General features: G+C 40.2%; 1 long non-coding RNA gene across 1 annotated transcript; it reads right to left on the bottom strand.

The window, feature by feature from the left end:
- Window positions 1-17,974: 17,974 nt before the first annotated feature.
- Window positions 17,975-20,948, bottom strand: LOC118826397. Its single transcript, XR_005008747.1, has 2 exons — window positions 20,521-20,948; window positions 17,975-20,371 (listed from the first exon to the last, which is right to left on the bottom strand). It is a non-coding gene; the product is annotated as an uncharacterized LOC118826397 (long non-coding RNA).
- Window positions 20,949-20,952: the final 4 nt, after the last annotated feature.

The following is a 20,952-nucleotide window of genomic DNA, read 5'->3' as shown; positions in this document are numbered from 1 at the left end:
GCTGTGTGTGATGTAATTCAGTGTGAGAGTAGCATGTATTGAACACTGTTAGTGTTTAATCTGTGTGACTCTGCTGCTCTACAGCTCTCTGTACTCTTTACACTGAGCGGAGAAAACAAGGCACTCTCTTCATTAACAGCACGTCTCTGACATAATTACATATTTACTTTGTGTTAAAAGTCACTGGCTGTGTTAATATGTAAGATGTTAAAATGAACAGAAAATAATAATAATGTACTTAAATGGGCGTGAAATTTTATATGCTACAAAAACACAGAACATGTTTTTAAATCTCTCTCTTTCTCTCTCCCCCATCTTCCTCTCTGTTTCGCTCTTTATCTCTCTCTCCTTCTCCCTTTCTATGTCCTTTGTCTTTCTTCTTCTCCCACTCTGTTTCTCTTTCTCTCTTTCTCCCCATTCCTCTTTTTCTTATCTTACTCCATCCTTCCTTTCCTTTCTCTCCCTCCCTCACCCCCTCTTTCTATCCCTCCTTCTCTTTCTCTCTCTCCCTCTCTGTTACACTCCTTCTCTCTTCCTTTCTCCTTCTTTTTTCTGTCTCTCTCTCTCTCTCTCCCCCTCTCTTCTTCTTCTTTCTCCCTTCTTCTTTTTCTTTCCCTCCCTCCTTCTCTTTCTCTCTCCCTCTGTTTCACTCCTTCTCTCTTCCTTTCTCCTTCTTCCCTCTTTCTCTCCCTCTCAGTCTTTTTCCCTCTCTGTTTTGCTCCTCTTCTCTCTCTCTCTCTCTCTCTCTCTCTCTCTCTCTCTCCCCTTCTCTCCCTCTCTCCATCTGTCTCCTGATTTTTCTTCTTTCCATTCATCTGTTCATACTACCAACTCTGTTGTAACCATTTCAGAAAAATAGATATGTGTATATGTTTTTTCATTTTTTATCCATGATTATCAATTTTATTAATAAAAAGTAAAGGCAGGAGCAGCAGATGATTACTGTGTATGCGCGCCTGTGAGTGCATCCTGTGTTTACTAGGCAGTCCACTCCTCCATTCATTCCTCCTCCTCCCTCCCTCCTTCCATCCCTCGCTCCTTGTCCTCTCTGTGGTTCAATGTCAGTGGATGCAGGGACATCAGCTCTGGCTCTGCGCTAAAGGGCTGCGCGCGCATTGGCCACTCCATTACTGAATCCATTTTCCATCGACGCGCGCCTCATTTCAATTCCCGCGTGCAACCATGTGCATGTGTGTTTTGAAAGTGAATGCGCGCGTGCGAGGGCGTGCTCGTCTGCTTACAGTGGGTGCATTTTCATTTCTTCTCAATGACTTTCCATTCTTAGAATCAATTCTTCTCCAGAATGGGAGGGGAGAGAAGAGAGAGGGAATGAAAAGAGGGAAAGAGGCAGACCGAAGGAGAGAGGAAGATGTAGGGATGGTGGAGGAGGGATAAGTGATATCCCATCATCTCCCTGCTCTGGCTGTCTGGCATTCGGAGCCACACACTGGCTCTTAAACACACTCCCATTAAACTAAGTGCAATAATAAATACAGCAGGAGCGCCGTGGAATTATTCATCTGCTCCCAGTCTGGAGAAAGAGAGAGACAAGAGAGAAAGAATGAGACGGAGTGAGGGAGGTAGCTAGAGAAAGAGAGACAGAGAAAGAAAGAAAGAAAGAAAGAAAGAAAGAAAGAAAGAAAGAAAGAAAGAAAAGAGGAAGGGAGATTGAGGGAAAGAGAGAGAGAAACACACAGGGGGAGGAGGGCGGAAGAGAAAGAGAGAGACAAGAGAGAAAGAATGAGACAGAATGAGGGAGGTAGCTAGAGAGAGAGAGACAAGAGAGAAGGAAAGAGACGGAGTGAGGGAAGTAGCTAGAGAAAGAGAGACAGAAAGAAAGAAAGAAAGAAAGAAAGAAAGAAAAGAGAAAGGGAGATTGAGGGAAAGAGAGAGAGAGAGAGAGAGAGAGAAACAGACAGGGGGAGGAGGGAGGAAGAGAAAGAGAGAGACAGGAGAGAAAGAATGAGACAGAGTGAGGGAGGTAGCTAGAGAAAGAAAGAAAGAAAGAAAGAAAGAAAGAAAGAAAGAAAGGAAAAGAGGAAGGGAGAGTAAGCAAAAGGAAGAAAGGAAAGGGAGAGATATAGATGGGGACAGTGAAATAAAGAGATGGGGGAGAGAGAGACAGAACAGAGAATGATAGAGAATCAGACAAAAAAGATGGAGAAAGAGAGGTACAGAAAAAGAAAGGGAGGAAGAGATAAAACAAACATGAGAGAGAGAGAGGCGAAAGAGAGAGGGAGAGAGAGAGAGAGAGAAACACCTGGGATAGAAAATGAGGTTACGAAGGAGGCTACACTGTCTCACGGCAATAAAAAATTAAGCCAAGCAAGGTCTTTGGCTCAGATGAAATTTTCCCCACCAAATAGAGGCCCAACAAAATAGTAAAATACTGCAAAATTAATAACTCTGTTTTCAGAGAGAGACAACTGCAGTAAATAAAGGAGAAACTTGAGGTACTAAACTGTCACTGGGGTGGTACCCCTCTTGTCACTGGGGTGGTTCCCTCAAGGGTACATCTCAGTACCTTTAGTCAGGGAACATAATTGTACCCCGTCTCGTCTCCAGGCTTTTTATTTTATTGTTCTGTTTTAGACCATTAGGTTATGAAAAGGTACAAATAGGTACTTTTCAACTGGGGAGAACTTATTTAAGGTTCAGAGTTGGACCTTAAAACCTCTGTTGTAGCTTTTAGGGAACATTTACATTGTTTGTACCTTGATGAACGAAAAATGTACCTGCACAGAACCTTTATTACTAACAGTGTATGGCTACAGTAAGATATTCAGCTTCTAGTAGTAGTGTTAGATGTTTTGTTTCTTTCTGCATTCACCAGCTAATGACACCAAAAAGAACTTTTATAATATTACACAACGAAAATCCACCCCAAAGCAGCTTTTCCAGAGTTCCTCCCACCTTCAAGATACATCATCAGAAGGGGAGTTTCCTAATCTTTAAACTGGAAAATCTCCCTCTGGAGACTACTGCAGCACCACTGTTTTTCATCACATTTTTCATTTTGTCTGGAGTGTCTCTTTAAGTAAATAGTGGAACTTTATTTGCAATAGCCTCAACAAAATGCTCTCTGAGCTGCTTATCAGTCAAGTTCAGTGGTGAAGAGGTATTTTGACTCATCATTCCTCTATACAGAACTGCCTCAGGTCATGTATATACTGATGGATCCATATTGCAGTTGAACAGATTTCTGTTCACATAGTTTTTTTGTAATAGCAGAACAGGTCAACCTCCCCTTGACCTGAACTGATTGGAACACCTGTCCTCAATTACCCTCTCTTCAAGAGGTCATTTTCTAGAAGTTCATATTGTTTTTCCATAAATGCAGCATGAATTTGTGGTATTAGGACTGCTATGCCAAAATGTGGAGCTAATTTTCCCATTTTTCCCACCTTAATATTGCACTGCTGTATGTTTCACCGTTTACATGCTTTTAACTGTAATTTGCTTTAGGGAAGAGCATCTGCTGAATGACAAAATGAAGGGTAATTTTCACATACAGCCCATTTAGCTCAAACAATTCTGTTATCCTGCCCCTTGAAATGGCCTACAGCAAAGCTGACTCTATAACAAAGTAATCAATACCAGTCTCAGGCCTAATGACTATTCTGCAATACAGTATAAATAAACAAGGCCATAGTGTGGTCAGTAGCAGAGTAGGGGTTAATTACAGGAACAGCTAGAGGTTAATGTGGCTCTTCAGCACTAAGAATGATAGAACACCCAGTGTGAATTTGCTGATAACACGAACAAGCCTTAACTCAGATATGAGGTCGCAGTTAAATATGATTTACTGCTGTACTATGTAATACATTCTACTAAGACCAGAAAACAGCCAAATGTGTATTATATCATATTTCAAAATGCCTCTACAGAATTTTAAATGGAGGCTTAAAAAGTTTACATTAAAAGTTAGGAATGTGAAAAGGAAAGAAACAGATGCGAAACAAACATGCAGTGAACAAGCATACAACAGGTTTGATGGCTGATACATCGAAAGAAAAGGCTGGCTGGTTAGGAAGTGCAAAAATGTTTTCAAGCACTAATTTTATTTTTAAAGAAGGTTATCCTGAGCACTCAGTTTCTAGGTGCCCGTGTCCTGCATTGACAAGTTTTACACAAGCTTTGCAACTCAAAGAATTGTGCTGTAATGGACTACATAAGAAAGTTATTTAGCATATATGCTAGCACATTGTACATTTAGTTAAACTTGAAGACTTTAACCAGTCTTAGCAGGCTTAGTTACATACCTGTCACATGTTCCCCAGACACTTTCCTTCCCTCTCTGCCCCTGCCTTGTCACCTCTCATTCCACCCCCTTGTTATTCAGTTTACCTGTGTCTTGTTTGCAACCTCACCAAGTTATCTATCTCAGGCGTTTCTTGTTGTTTTTTCCTAGTATATATACCCTTTGTCATTGTCTTGTGTTTTGCAGGGCACTGTTTGTTCTGGGGCCAAAAACTTTCCCTGTTTCCCTGTAATAACTTTCTCTGTCAACCAGGCTGAAACTCAAATGGCTCCCTTGTTCCTATGCTATGTTATGAAAGTTATGAAAAGTTAAAATCTGGCTTTAACACCCAAATAGTGCATTATTTGTGCAGTATTGAACTGTACACACATAGCTGAATTCCAAATTGATATTTCTCAAACCTATTATATAATGAAAATTACAACCCCCAACTCCAAAATGTTGGGACACTGTGTAAAATGTAAATAAATGTAAATAAAAACAGAATGCAGTGATTTGCAAATCTCATAGACTCGTATTTTATTCACAATAAAACATAGAATACATATCAGATGTTGAAAGACATCTTACCACTTTATAAAAAACATTAACTCATTTAGAACTTGATGGCAGCAATGCATCTCAAAAAAGTTGGGATAGGGACAACAAAAGGCTGGAAAAGTAAGTGGTACTAATAAAAAACAGCTGGAGGAGCAATTTGTAACTAACTCACATGACTCAGTACAAAAAGAGCATTTTAGAGAGGCAGAGAAAAACTGCATCTAAAAGTTGTGGAACAATTTCAGAAAAATGTTCCTCAGTGTAAAATTGCGAAGACTTTGGAAATCCCACCATCTACAGTACCTAATATCATCAAAAGATTCGGAAAATCTGGAGGAATCCCTGTATGCAAGGGACAAGGCCAACAGTCAATATTGGATGCTCCTGATCTTCGGGCCCTGCATTAAAAACAGGCATGACGGGAATCTGTACTGGAAATCACTGCATGGGCTCAGGAAGACTTCCAGAAATCATTGTCTGTGAACACAGTTTGCTGTGCAATCCATAAATGCAAGTTAAATCTGTATCATGCAAAGAAGAAGCCATATGTGAACACAATCCAGAAACGCTGCTGTCTTCTCTGAGCCAAAGCTCATTTAAAATTGACTGAGGCAAAATGGAAAACAGTTCTGTGGTCAAATCAAAAATTGAAATTCTTTTTAAAAACCACAGACACCGTGTCCTGTGGACTCAAGAGGAGAGGGACCATCCAGCTTGTTATCAGTGCACAGTTCAAAAGTCTGCATCACTGATGGTATGGGGTTGCATTAGTGCCTATGGCGTGGGCAGTTTACACATCTGGAAAGGTACTATCAATGCTGAGCAGTATATAGAGGTTTTAGAACAGCATATGTTCCCATCCAGACAACGTCTCTTTCAGGGAAGGCCTTGCATATTTCAGCAAGACAATGCCAAACCACATACTGCATCCATCACAACAGCATGGCTTCGCAGAAGAAGAGTCCAGGTGCTGAACTGGCCTGCCTGCAGTCCAGACCTTTCACCAATTGGCGCGTCATGAAATGAAAAACCAGTTTCTAAGTGCCCAGATCATGCACTGACAAGTTTTACACAAGCTTAGCAATTCGAAGAATTGTGCTGTAATAGACTACATGAGAACGTTATTTAGCACATATGCTAGCAGATTGTACATTTAGTTAAACTTAAAGACTGAACCACACTTAGCTGGCTTGGATCTATACCTGTCGTAGTTTTCCCAGACACTTTCCTTCACTCTCTTAGAAATATTATTCACGGACATATTGTGCAGGAAGGAGTATTTTAATTCCTATGTAGCGCACTATGTAGGGAGTAAGGAGCCATTTGAGATTCAGCCCCAGGTTTAGATACTCAAGCTATGATTAATCCACTGCCACTGTGTTAATGCTTACTGGAGTAATTATTGCTTTATATTCTTTTTTTGCCCATCTCCCCATAATTTTCTCCCCAGTTTTCTCCACAATTTAGTCATGTCTAATTCCACTCACTAGCCTGGTCTCCCTTAATTACTGTCACACATTCAACGGCCTCCAGCAAGGAACCGGACTTCATCTCCCAGACTCCTCTGGGGGATCACATGACGGAGCAACTTCCCTCTGACTCAGACTCAGACATGGACTCCATTTCCCACAATACAGTGGGGACTCGCGTGACTTCGAACTCCCGCTCGCGCACCAATCAGCGCTCTGCATCTCCAGAATACTAACTGGTTTCACCTGTGTTTCTATTCACATGACTAGTTAGTTTACTTTAAAAGCCCGGGCTTCAGATAGGTTAAGTGCGAAGTATTGTATCACTTTGATCTACTGAGCGTTTGTATATTCTTGCCTGTTTTTCCGTTTATTGACCACCATTTTGTATCTTCAACTTTGCCTTTTGCCTTACCCCTTTTTGTGCCTTTGCCTATTTGGACTGACCTGTGTTTTTGACCTCCTTGCCTGTTTTTGTGACCTCGTTTTTGCTCTGCCCTTCTGCTTTGTGATTATATTGGTCATTCTTCTTACATCCGCAAGCGTCTGTATTCTGTTGACTCCTGACAATTACATGATACTACCATTGCTAGGAGGGTGAAAGCTGGCACATGCTTCCTCTGAGCCACCTCATCTTTTTGAACTGCCGATGTGTGTCAAAATAATGCAACATAATTGGACAGCTCAGCACGCTTGAAGAAGAACGATAACTGCCAGCTCTGTTACATCAGCCAACGTTGGCTAGCATTGTGCTGAATGACGGAGGGGAGATGGAGGACTATCACACATACAGCTGTGCTGTCCTGGACTCCTGGTTAGGGATGGTTTTAGCATCACTGGGGATTGAACTCATGATCACCTGATGGTGGGGCCAACACTTAGGCAGTTGCACCTGTCCGAGGTGTTTCCTGCCTTCCACCCAATGAACGCTGGGATAAGCTCCAGCAACCCCACGACCCAGGAGGATAAGCAGCTTAGATAATGTATGTGTGTCAGTGATGATAGAAAATCCAAGGTTAGAACAAACCAGTGTTGAAGTGGGTAATCAGAAGAGTCGGAAGAATTCCCCGTGGGCTCGGAGCATTTTGGGTCAGTTACTGTGAGCTAATGTAAAAACTCAAGCACAGAAGCACAAAAACACTCAGACAAAGTGTACATGTTACATCCAAGAGTAAATCTGTAATAATTTAGGTGTTAAACCAGCAACCAGCAACCTTAAGTTGTACAGCCTTGGTTTTCTAATTGTAACTTAGTCTCGTACAGTGGATAGAGATATGTCATTTTAAGGTAGCTGGTATGTGGGGTCTCTATGGTAACTGACTGATGAAATGCTCCTGAATTAGCCTATACTAACATTCTGTTAAACTATATGTGCCTAGCAGTTGAAATCCTTTACATAATCATCCCCTAAGTAAGCACTGACTTAAGATGTATATTTGTGGAGATCATTGATTTGACAGCATAAAAAAAGATGCTATTTTTGCCAATATTACTCATAAGGAGATTTTATGCTAAGAAAGGAAGACTATTTTAAGCACAGCTGAGGTAAATCAAATGCAAGAAGGATTATCTTGAGAAAATCCATGTCATGAGTGATTGACTAAATCTTTTGGGTTCAGCAGAGGTTGTTCAGTCCATTTTTGTCATTGGCATTCACTGTCCCTTTCTGACAGTTTGACTAACAGAGGGCCAATAAGTGTTTAATAGATAGACTGTATAGTTCAGAGGTCAGAGATATTGTGAATTACACACATACAACGTAATCTGTGTAGCCGGCGCTATCATGACTTCTCCTCCAGAGTGTGGATCGGCACCCACCAGCACCTGATTCATATTCAAGCCACAGCTGGACCCTGTTGTGGTTTAATGTGGTTTAAGCGAGGAAATTGAATGTCTGGGAAAAGACGCTTAATGCAGTTTACAGGCTAATGTGGCGTGAAGCCACTGTTTGTAAACACAGTTAGATTGTGTGCGGTCCCCAGAGGTATTGGTAGCGTTAGCATTAGACACGGTATTGACTAGAACATGCTTGGAAGCTGCTATTGGGGGTCTGTCCTGCCCCTGGGTCAAACTAATGTGGTGGTAGAGTGGACAATGCTTATTCAGGTGAAACTGCATGCAAACGCATATACACATGCCAGCCATATGGGAGGATATTATAGAGAATGTTCCTTAAAGGAATCCATTTTTCAACCTGCTTCAACTTTACGATCAATTACAAAACATATTTCATATTTCCCTGTACAGAAAAAACATTGGCATAAAAATCATAATAAAAGTATAATAAAGGTCAATGGGCAGGTGATGAAGCAACTGGCCCAGTGGTTTCTATTATAAATGCAGCTTGAGTCAACAGATTTTCTGTTCTTTTCTAAGTACTTAATACAAAAATATTTGGTGTTGTCAAAAATAATGACACACAACTCAAAGTATTATGGAGTCCACTCTGAACCTTGACTCCGATGGAGGTGACTCCTCAATTCCATTTAATTTTAACCAAGATAGCATTGATAAAGGCATATAATGGAAAGTAAACAGTAAATTATGTAATCAAAATCATAATGATATAATGCTAATTTGGTAATTATACCAATCAACTCTTTTGGAGTTGACTCTCCATACTGTTCCAGTCATTCCAAAGCAAAGGGAATTTTTCCGCCACTGTATGTTAAATCAGTAGCTAATGCTGGAGCTAACAGTGATAGATGAGGGGCAGTTGTCATCTTCTGCAGGAGGTAAATTATTTTCTGCTCAGGATGATGTGGAAACATCTTGGCTTATTGAAGTAACATAAAAAATGTAAGAAATATATTTTCTGTAGCAATCAAGGTCAGCTTAGCTGCAATATGTCACACATGTGTCACATTAAGGCTTGTGTTTTGTATTAGGGTAAAATAATATCCAATAACAGGACACTACACTGAAGGGTTTAGAGCATTTGGCTCAAATAATACACAGAAACACTTCAGGTAGATCTGACTAGTATGCATGCGCATTTCTCCGCAACAGCAGAGGACTTTTCCCACTTGCGGCTTTTCCTGCAAGCCGACTGGCTATTTGTATTAAAGAGCAGGACTTTCCCTGTAATCAGATGCTATGTTGAACATTATGAACATTCCCATTCATTTTTCAACCAGTGAACTTTGTCCTCTTCCTTTATAATATCTCTGGTGTTAATCACTGACTAAAATGCTCAGCAGGTTGCCGGGCTAAACTCTAAGATGTACAGCTGTATGCCAAAGTTTGGGCACACCTGATAAAATTATGTATGTTAATTTTCTAAGTGAAAAGAAGTTAACACACCCTCTACAAAGAACATCTGTCTGCACATTTTAATGCACAATTACTGTTTATTTGCTGAATTTCACATATTGGCAAAAAGACAAAACATAAAATGTGGCCTGTGTAACAGCAACAACAACTTATTTGCAACAAATGTCTCTCCTACCAAGAGCGTTCTGCATGGCCACGCCTCCCTCGCTCCTACAGCAGTGTGAGCCAGTAGTGGGATGCTACAATATGATGTTAAATTTTGCCCTAAACTGTGCACATATTATCACTAAAAAATCAACAAAACATTCATGGTAATCAACATATGATATACATGCAGCCAGAGATTCGGCTGGAAAAATGCCGGAGCATTCCATAAAGGCCAGTCTATATTCAGCTACTTCTTGTGTTGTTTTCTTGGTTTTCCATCCCTCATCTTTCTCTCTTTGTTCTTAACTTCACTGAAGCTATTCCACATCAAAGATTCAGCAGCATGACCAATTTCCGGCAAAGCCTCGAATTCCCTCCTGACACACAGTGTAATTAAAAATTTAATTTAATTAATACCAACCAAAGTAGGGAGGGAGGAAGAGAGACGGATATCTTTGAACTGTTGATCAGACAGAATTTGTTGAGTTTGTGCGATGCTTCAATAAAGAGTGTGCATGTGTTTTCTTGCAGTGGGTGCGGGTGAGGATGCCATTCCTGGGCTCTTCCTGGATGATGAGGAGCAGAGTTTGTGTGTTTGTGTGAGCGTGTGAATGTGTAGGCTCGTCTTTTCTCAGCGGCAGGGCTGTGGAAGTAACAGAAGGTGGAGGATGACTCCTCGTTGCTGTCTCAGCACTGCCTGCTCCCTCCAGAGAATAATAAAGTTTAAAATCACCCTAACACAAGCCAGGACCAGCAAGCTCCACATAAAACAGAACAGGCAGCAGCCAGAGAATCAAGCTCAGATTCACACCTATCTGGATATCAGTGCTAAGGGTTCATGTCCTGCTTTTGGCTTACTTTCCTTGAGGTTCACACACTGGGGAAACATCAGTGGGGGTGTAGGGGACATTTCCTTCCCAACTTTTGAAATTATGCAAGACAATTCTGGGGGTCACAGGATTGTTGTTGAGAAAAAGGACATAGCTGAGATGCAAATCAATCACACTTTAATCCTCTAATGAAAGTCAAAATAGAGTTTGTTGTTTTGTTTGGTCAGAAGGGACCAAACGAAAGAAGCACTCACTTGCCCTGTAATAGTTATCAACACTTGCATTATAATTGTGTGTTGAATTTTGATAAAATACTTATAACAACATGTAGATCATACAAAAAATTCTGCTAACAGAATAGTAACAATAGTAATAGTAATAGAATTGTAATAGGCAGCAAAATTTTATCTCTGTACTGAATATTTAAAATATTATTACTGTTAATAACAATATTTGTTTTTGAATTGTAATACTGACATATAAAGCATGAGACAACCCCCACCCCAACCCTGACATCCCATAATGAATTTAAAACAGGCTGTTTTTGCAGTTTACTTTCTATAAAGGGACTGTATGGACTGAGATGTAAATAGTGTTTTGAAACTTGTTAGCATGCTACATCAAACTCTTATACAAGGAAGTTTTGTTTTTTTTATACTGGCTGTTTAAATGTCAAGTGTTCTCAGATCCGCAAATTGCAGGTTGTAGTTGCATGTACAAATTATAAAATTATTTTAATGTGGTGCCAGTACTGTACATCTTAAAGCTACACTGTGTAAGATTTTTTTGTTAAACTTGAAAGAAGTAGTACTAAATTATGGTGTGTGTGTGTGTGTGTGTGTGTGTGTATGTGTGTATGTGTGTGTGTGTGTGCGTGCTGGTGCCACACTGTAAAGCCTGAAATAACAATCTAAAAGTCAGTGGTGTCAAGTTTTCGGACCACGTCGTACGTCTTTATATATTAACATCACAGACACAGGCTGAAAAGAGAAGAAAAGATCTGGCTTGATGTTTAGGTCTCAAAAGCAAAGTGGACATTAGAACACTAGATTCATTCATTCATTTACATCCTTACGTCCTACACCAAGTTTTGACTGAGTTGTCCTTTGATACTCTTCCGATGCCTTCACAGTCAGACTGATCCAATCGAGGAAGTATACCAAACACAACCAACAATACAAAAAGTTCTTCTGCACGTTGTATTCAATTACACATTTCCACCAAATCCCCAAAATCTAACATAGTGTAGCTGTAGTCAAGAATGATGAACTATAGACGACTTTAGAATGACAGAGAAAGTTATAACATTGAGATGGAAGTTCCAATTTAAAATGTTGATATGAAAATTCATAATAAAATTAATATCTAAAATACCTCACATTTAAAAAAGTGATTATCAAATTTTGAAGATGACAAATATTTACTGTATGCAGTATAATTACATAGTGAACTGTTTTGAATGCTGATCAGAAACGTTCATGTACAGACCAATATTTAAATAATCTACTTTGGGTTAGTATAGAAAAAATTGGTAGAAAACAGTTTTAAAAAAATTAACAAATGTGTTTGTGGTCTGAAGAGAGCAAACGCAGGAGAAGGAGAAGACATTGTGTGGAGAGAGTGAGTGAGAAGGAGAGAAAGCAGCAGCACTGCGGTGCATCCCAGGCCAGGCAGAGCCTTCGATCAATAAGCTTTAATTGCATTCGCCATTTAAAATGATGCACATCATCACAATCATCACTCGTGTCTTACACTTCATTCTTATCTTATCTGACATCATATGACCTCCGACCTCGCTATCAGGACTTTGCAGCTAAGGCGTTCTTGGCAAGGCTTAATTGGACAATATAAGAAAGGTGAGTGTTTTTATCCCGAATAAACACACAGACACACAAAGGCACCAAAAAAAAAAGTAATAGTGGCAGAACGTGCCACAGGGGAGCCTGACTAGAGGACAATGATTAATATCTCCAACAACCCTCTTCTTATAAAAAAGGAAAGGATTTGGAAAGGGCTGAAGCACCAGTCCCACAAAACATGATGACAACTCTGAAACAATGATAGCAAACCAAAGCAGGAAACTGTGGGCATATGAGAGAGAGAGAGAGAGAGAGAGAGAGAGAGAGAGAGAGAGAGAGAGAGAGAGAGAGAGAGAGAGAAGAGAGAGAGAGAGATTAACGAACCCATATAAGGAACAATAAAACAGTTATAGCAGGCTGTGAGGGTGGGAAAGCCTTTGTCTGTTAGATGGTAAACAACTTAAGGAATGCACAAGAGCAAAAACCATTCTCCTTTATTCTGCCCCAGAAACTATTAATACTCATGCATCTCTAATGGAGATAAATGTGAAGAGGCAACAGAGCAGGAGAGAGAGAGAGAGAGAGAGAGAGAGACAGAGAGAGAGCGGGAGACACACAGAGAGAGAGGGAGAGAGAGAGAGAGAGAGAGAGAGAGAGAGATATGAGTGTGACACTGTACATGAGGAGGGGAACTGGAGACAAGAATGAGAGATGGATGGTTGGAGGAGTGCAAGAAAGGAGTGTTGACCTGGAGGAGAAAGAAAACTAGCACAGCTAAATGATGAAAACACAGCCATGATGGATCCGCACACCCATAGGCCAAACATGTGCGCACATACATACGCACACACAGTAAATGAATGGAAGCCCACTTTTACTGCTGCAGTAAGCGATATTGGCATTTTGCCACAAGTAAAAGCTTAAAAAATACAGATGTGATATTCAGCTTCCTACCAGTAACATTACATATTTAGCTTCCTTCTGCATCAGCCCACCTTCCTGTATTCACCTTTTTTCAAATGTTCCTCCCACCTTCAAGAGACATCATCAGGGGGGGTTTTCCTAATCTTTAAACCAGGAAATCTCTCCCTAGAGACTAGCATAGTACCACTGGAGGATGCAAGTACAACAAATGTAGCAATGGCTACATTCCTATTTTGGCTGAAGTGTCCCTTTAAGCTGTAGTACAAGACATGAGTGTGTTCAGCTCTGTTTGGTTGTTTCGGGAAAGCAGTAGCCTATTTAACCTGTGCCAAGTTACAGAGCTTTTTATTGTCGTTTAACACGACCGTCTTCTCTCTAGAGCTCAGAATGATCAGTGTGTTGGGAGCTGAAACTGAACAACAGAGCAGACATGCTGAGAGCCCTCATGAGCTCTGGACAGCTAGGCACTCGGGCACCAAGCTGCACCTGCAGCGGACAATAATAAACAGCACAGCAGGTGGCATCATCTATGTGGACAGACAAAAGTTCAGCCTGAAATACATCTAGTACATCTAGTACTCATTTACACTGTATTACATCCAGGGCTCATAAATGAAAAAAAAATATCAATCAATTTGGTGAGCCATACCAACATTTTTGTTGGTTACCATTGATTAATCTAAACACTCCATCCAATTACAGGCTGGTTTCTTTTTTCTTTTTCTCAACATTCAAGATTGTATATTACCTGCAAAATCTTTTCCTCTGTTCATATTGCTTGTGTTATTGTTCGCTATCCGGTGTCACCCAGAGGAGGATGGGTTCCCCTTTTGAGTCTGGGTTCCTCTCAAGGTTTCTTCCTCTTGATCTTTTTTCAAGTTTTTTCTTGAGACTTGCTCATTGGGGCTTAGACTTTTATGTGACAACACCTGTTGTAAAACTACTATTTAAATAGACTTTAACTTGACTCTTGTGTTCCAATGGCCACATAACTTCGGGTTAGTTATGGGTGTTATGATTAAATAAGCACAAGAGTTAGTAAATTACCCCATTTGAAAATGCATAAATATGCTAGCTGGTTTCGATGTTTTCATTCATCTGTGTTCTCTCACTACAATACCCAGAATGCATTATGCAAATACATCATACAGCCATCGGGAATCCCTGTGTTGTCAACTACTGCTGACTGCTAGCCTAGCCACTGATCTATAAGCTAATAAATACAACAGGCCAATTGTTAGAATGTTACACAATATACCATAATGTACCATACCATAACATCAGCACATACAATACCACCTTTACTGCAAATCATTATATCTAGTGATCCTCACAGTAAAATTTCAAGTGCTGAATTAAACATATTCAAAATAAGTGAATAAATGCAGTGTCTGCATGGCTCGCAGGCAGAGTAAATCTCTGCATGTTGTGCTCATGTCCTTGAGGAAGTGTGAATGACCTCAGAATAATAAGGTAAGGTTACAGAGTGGCCTGTTTCCCCAGCTCTGCCTGAGGTTCAGCCCAGCCTTGGCCCACTTTTACTCTGCCTAGGACAGGAAATACAGCAGACACACCAGACACGGGGAATCACAAAGGCACAAAACAAAGGGCACATACCAGAGAAAACCCTCGCTTTTCAAAATAAAAGAGTTTGATGTAAACACTGTAAAGGTTTCAGCCATAGTCCTTAAGCCCTCATATTAAAACTAAACAGAAGAAACAGGGCAGCAAATTAGAACGAAGGTCATTTACATAAAACACTCTTAAAGGCACAGTAACAATGAGAGATAAAGAGCAGTTGGAACATGGTCATTAGGCCTGTCACGATCATGGCACTCTAGCTGACAACTAAGTACCATGTAATTAATTGCAATTAACAATTTATTTCTTAATTTAATCCTTTTTGGAAAGACAGCTGAATTGTATTGACGTACAAGCCTAAAATGGCCAAACTGGCTGATTAGCTATTTTGCTTCCTAGCTTTTGATACTTAGGAGCTCCCAACTGAAGACACAGCTTGAGCCCAGATAAACAGAAGGTGTTACAGCAACTGTCAAAAGGTGAAAGCTTTGTTGTTTTTCGTAAGAACCATTGCGTGTCTTAACAAATGAGTTTTCTGCTTTCTTTTGTATTTACCTCAACTGATGAAATGTTCATAAGTAAACAAGTAACGGAGCAGGTTCACTCTCAGTTCACATCCTGTTTGTTGTGACATAAAAACATAACGTGAAACCTAACAAATGTGCAAAATCACTGCAGTCAGCTTAAACAACTGAGATGATGTAACAACGGTCAAATAAAAATGGGGAAAAATAAAAGAAGCACAGGATGAGCACAATATGAGCCCTTTAAATGCACTAAATAGGCAAGGTAAATCCAACCTTTCTTTCCTGCTCTCTGTGCAGCACAGTGGAATACTAATTACCTGCACTAACAGAAGCTTTTGAGTGAGTTCTGGAGAAAAGGGTTCAGGGAAAGTGCAGCTGAGCTCCTGTTTCAGTGCTTTGTTACAAAATACACGCTGAATGCAGAATGTGGTGGAACAATGTCTGTCTGTATTTACAGTGTATTCATTCAGGCTGTGTTTATTAGGGGGACTGTATGTCCCTCTGTGGCCCAGCAGAGGCAGCTGTTCTGGGGGAGAATTCCCTCTCCGGCCCTTCTGTACACCTCCAGTGGAGCTACAGACACTGCATAAAGGAATATTTTCCAACCTAATCTCGATCTGTTTATGCATCATATAGTCCAGTACCACAGACAATCATTTTGACGCATATCTCTGTGCTTAGTGAAAGAACAGACTAGGTTATTTTTTTAAATATAACATTACACTATATTGTGTTAATGAAATGCTTCAAAAATACAGTTTTAAAGGAAAATAAGAATAATATATAGTACATAAGTGTTTGCTCTCTCCTCAGGTATGGGGGTGGGCTAGGTTAACATTCTGATGGGCTGATAGGCCACATTTTGGGCAGCCCAGAGATAGAGATTAGGTTGAAAATGCTGCCGTATCCCTTTAAAGGCTTGCAGCTTATGGAGGGACAGAACAGAGTGCATTTACTGTGGTGTCCTCACAAGTTAAAAAAGCAGATGACCCCTGTTTAGCCTCGAGCGGCATGAGTCAGGATAACCTTATGTAATGTCCAGCAGTGGTGGGGTTGCTATGACGATGACTGACAAGCAAGACACACTGGGTGTAGGTGTCACTTTGGGGGTGATCTCATGTGCTGGACATGTAATTCTCTTAATGAAAAAGGACAGATTGTCTTGGTGTATGCGTGCGCGTGTGCAGTAAGTGTGAATGAGTGAGACAGAAACTTCCAACTCCTAATCTCATTTCTCACAAGCTTTGGCAGCCTCAGCACTCGGCTCCCCTCTGTCCATTTAATTTTGAGTGCAAGTCTGTGGTGGCAGTGTTCATTTCTCTTCCAAACTTTTTCGAAGTGTTAGAGGAAGCAGAAAATCTACTAGTTACAGACCAGCCAGTGTGGGCATGAGGACAGCAGCCTGGATAGGCAAAAGGTACAAGACTGTGCAAAAGTTAGAGACCACCCTCCATTTATTTTATTTCCAATCAAAAAGGTCAGGAGTACAAGTTCATTTTTCAGTGGCAGGAAAAAAGTAGAAAGCATATATAACAGAAAATTATACAGAAGTTTGTGAACAACCAAATATCACATTTTTGTAGCCCTTAGTGTGTCCACCCTTTGCCTTTTTACCAGCTTCCATTCCTTTCAGGAGACTTGCTTTTAGTTTTTCTAAGAAATCTGGAGGGAGATTTTTCAACACCTCCATGGCTTAATCATGGAAGTTGGTTGCATGTTTTGCTTCTCACAATCAAAGTAATCCCAAACACATTCAATGACGTTGAGGTCTGGGCTCTGGGGTGACCAGTCCACTGTTCTGAGAACACCAGCTACTCATCCTTTCAGACTCATACTGTTGTCTTCTCACAGTGGAAGGATGGACAGAAGCACCTGTGGATTTTTTCCAGCTCTGACGCAAAAGTGGAGCTTAATCTTCTCCTACCTCTCAAAGATGAAAGCTTAAAGTGCTGTTTGTCAACTGTCATCTGATGGTGACGGTTTTGGTGTTGAATGTTTTTAGGAGTCCTATTTTCTCTATATCATCTAGAAAACACCATTTTTTTCCCTTATTTTCCTTTGACGTTCCCCTTCCTTATCCAAGTGGATTATTTTATATCTAATCACCTCAAAATTTCTTCTGAATAAATGAAACAATTGTGTTTAATGGGTGTTTTGACAGGATATTAAATAAATGAAGGGTGTCTAACTTTTGCACAGTACTGTTGGTGTTTTTAAAGGAGGTATATAAAAATCTATCTTTTAAGAGAGATTAACGTGTGGTAGGTTTGAGTGTGTTTGCGGCTGTAACACAAAGCAAGAGAAGGGAATGTGTGGTATGACAGGATACAAACTGCAGGTTTGGGGTTAAAAAAAATCCTTTCCTCTGGTTCCTGTCTAACCTTTGCTTAGGCTTTTATCACCACCGTGACTATCGGGGCAAAGCAGGCTGCAGTACAGAAGAGGCAGTGTGCTGTACCACAGCGCCCTCTGTTGGGCTTCGACCAGCACTATAGCTGGTGCTCAAGCATGAAGCTTTCTTTATATTTAAAGTACAGGTAATTTATAAGAATAAAATAAAACAAAATATCAAACTGAAATATGGACCATTATGTAGACTAATTAGGTGACTGACCACACTCACTTCATGATATAATGTTTTATTTCATGCTACGACCGACAGCATCGCACATGATCTTAAAGATAAATAACAAATCAACTGAAATGCCTTTGGAAACGAATAACAGCAAAATGCACAAAAAGAAAAAAAAAATCTGGCATGAGAAAAATACAGGACAGAAATTTCTTGTGTCACTGCACAGTTTAACAGCTTGTTTCACGTCTAGGTTCATTCATATACACTTTAATTTAGAGGTAAAACATGTTTACATTCATTATCTTTCCTCATTCCATTACACTGTAACTACAAAACAGCTTTGTGCTGTCACTTTAGGAACTGCCTAGGGGCCTGCCTGTCTAGCTGTGATAGCACTGCTACCTTGCAATTTCGGGATAATATAGTTTAAAAAACACTGCAACACAAATTGTCAGGAGAATAATGGCTGTGCTTTGGTTTTTATAAAGTTATCACATCTAAAAATGTGGCCATTAGAATATACTGTTATCCCCTGAGGCAGACACTCATCGATTTTTGCCACTGAAATCATTTTCCTCCATATGAAATGCTCTTGGTAATTACCTCAGACAGGGCAGGGGCTAATATCTCACTGAAACAGATAAGCTCCTGACAGATATGGTGAAATTGCATAGGACGATTGTTCATCTAATTTTAGGCATTGTGCGGTACAGTGATCATAATCAATGAGTAGAACATACATATATATTACTGTTCCAAAGACGATATAAATATTGATTCAAACATTTTACATGATTCAAGCCCATTAAAACAGGCTGTTTAAGGTACCCAGTGTCGAGCTTAAGCATTCATCCATCATATTCTGTAGTTTTTCACCAAGAGATCATTCAGACATTAAATCTAACCTCACTCTTTGGCTTCTTTTCCGCAACACGATTGTTATACTGTCGAGTTCTAGTGTACGAAGTTGCCATGCAGTCATGGCCATGTTTTGTACCTTCAGCATTTTCAGTAGTACCCCATCTTTCAAGTGCATGACACAAACCTAACAAATCTATCACACTTAGAGCAATTTACAGCCAATTTGGAAAAAAAAAATGACATAAAACAACTGTCCAGGCCCATTTTATAACCATTTTCACTCAGCCAAAGGCCTTATCTGAGCCTGACTGCTCTGCTTACTGCATTCATTTACAAAGAAAAGAACTGTTTTGGGTTAGGTAGAGTGTAGAACTCACACCAAGGGAAATGCACTACAGTTCAGTCTCTGATGTGGAGAGAGAGAGGGAGAGATGGATAAAAGAGAGAGAAAAAAGGATAAATTAGACACACAGAGAGAGGTAGAGACAGACAGAAAGAGAGAAGCAGCTGTCTGGACTCCCAGGAGCTCCATCCGTTCTGACTAATCTGCCAATGGAGACTGCTGCTGGCTCTCTCACTCTATCCATCCCTCCATCCCACAGCTACCAGTGCACATCTGTGGGAGAAAGATAGGAACTGACTCGCACCCAAGACAATTTCTCTGAAGATGCTTCATGTGACATCATTGTGGTGCTGTGTAACATTTTCGCTGTCCATCCTTTTCTTTCTCTCTACCCATCTCTGAATCTCTGTTGAAAGAAACTGCCGTTTTCCAGCGATTAGCAAAACAAGCCAGCCTAGCTGAGGAAAATGATGCAGTACAGTTGAATACAAAAAGTATATTAACAAGAGTTGCTGTATTGCACTCTCTCCCTCTCACACAAAATTATGGAAGCAAACAAAATTGAGATTTGCACATTTAGTATTTTGTACCATATGTAGAGATTAATGTACAATCAAGCACCAAGCTGAGAGCAGCTAAAAATCAACCATCAGCTCAAAAACAATTCCAGTATGATACACAATCATATGACACATTACCAACTTTGTCACAAGGTAACATCATAGCGATAATCTTTTGCACAGCAAATGCGGCAGCCGGAAAGACATGACATTGTACTATTTCTTCATCTGAGCCATCACTCCTTTGCTTTGATGCAGCTAGTTTTCACCCTTGTGACACTGGCAGGTCTTGCTTTGTAGTTTGGTTCGATTACGTGTCAGATACACATATACTACAGATATGTTCCAGCAGAAATGCACCAGATCATGATCCTGCTTTAAAAATGGACCTGAGGTTTGAACAGTTCAGAGCTTCAGGCCCATGGCTGATCCAAAAAATAAGTGTATAGTTTAGCTACAGGGTATGACCCGCTGAAGCAGTGCACTGGACTGACTTCCTCACCTTTAAATCACAATCATCATCTAGCTGTCTTGTCTTCTAAGCCAAAAGCAGCTCCTGAACTCTCATCTGTCAACTTGTACAATGTTCAAAATGGTGGGAGGCACACAGGCAATACCACAGACACTGGAAATGCCATCATCTTCATGTAGCAATAAAAAAAAGTCAGCAACAAAAAGTACCTGAGAAAGAGAATAAGACGAATAAGAGAGATTCAGTATAGATTAAGTAAAAGAAGTAAAAGATAAAGATATTGAGTGTTTCACTGTGACTTTCCCCAACCTTTTTTCACCCCCAAAAAAAAGAATACATTCATTTACATTATATGTACCTTCTTTTAGATCATTTCCATGACGATCTTGTTTACCAGAAATAATAGACGTTTAAAAAAAAAAAACAAACACCTCAGTAGTACATAGCAGGATTAACACCTATAACGTCTAAATTGGAGTACTGTTCCACTGAACAAGTCAACTTGTGCAAGATGTTATGATCCACAGCAGTTTGCAGGATTAAATTTCACTGAGCGATACAGCTCCAAGGCCCCATCAAACAGCATACAAGACTAAAACATTTTTGCAGTCTTCTGACAGCTGCTCTTGTCCCTTCCTCCATTTGGTGATTTTCTCATTTTTGTTTGTGCTTCTTTTTTTGGTAGCAGAGCCATGTAGCTGACAGAGGACTTGATTTGGGTCAGATGGTCTCTGTAGCAGCAGCTTAATCATATTTTGCAGAGCTGGCTTACAGATTGTAGCGTTGGCAA

This window comes from Colossoma macropomum, unplaced genomic scaffold (assembly GCF_904425465.1).
Source record: "Colossoma macropomum unplaced genomic scaffold, Colossoma_macropomum, whole genome shotgun sequence".
NCBI lineage: Eukaryota > Metazoa > Chordata > Actinopteri > Characiformes > Serrasalmidae > Colossoma > Colossoma macropomum.
Note: the sequence above shows the minus strand (reverse complement) of the source record. Positions and strands in the feature narration are given on the sequence as shown.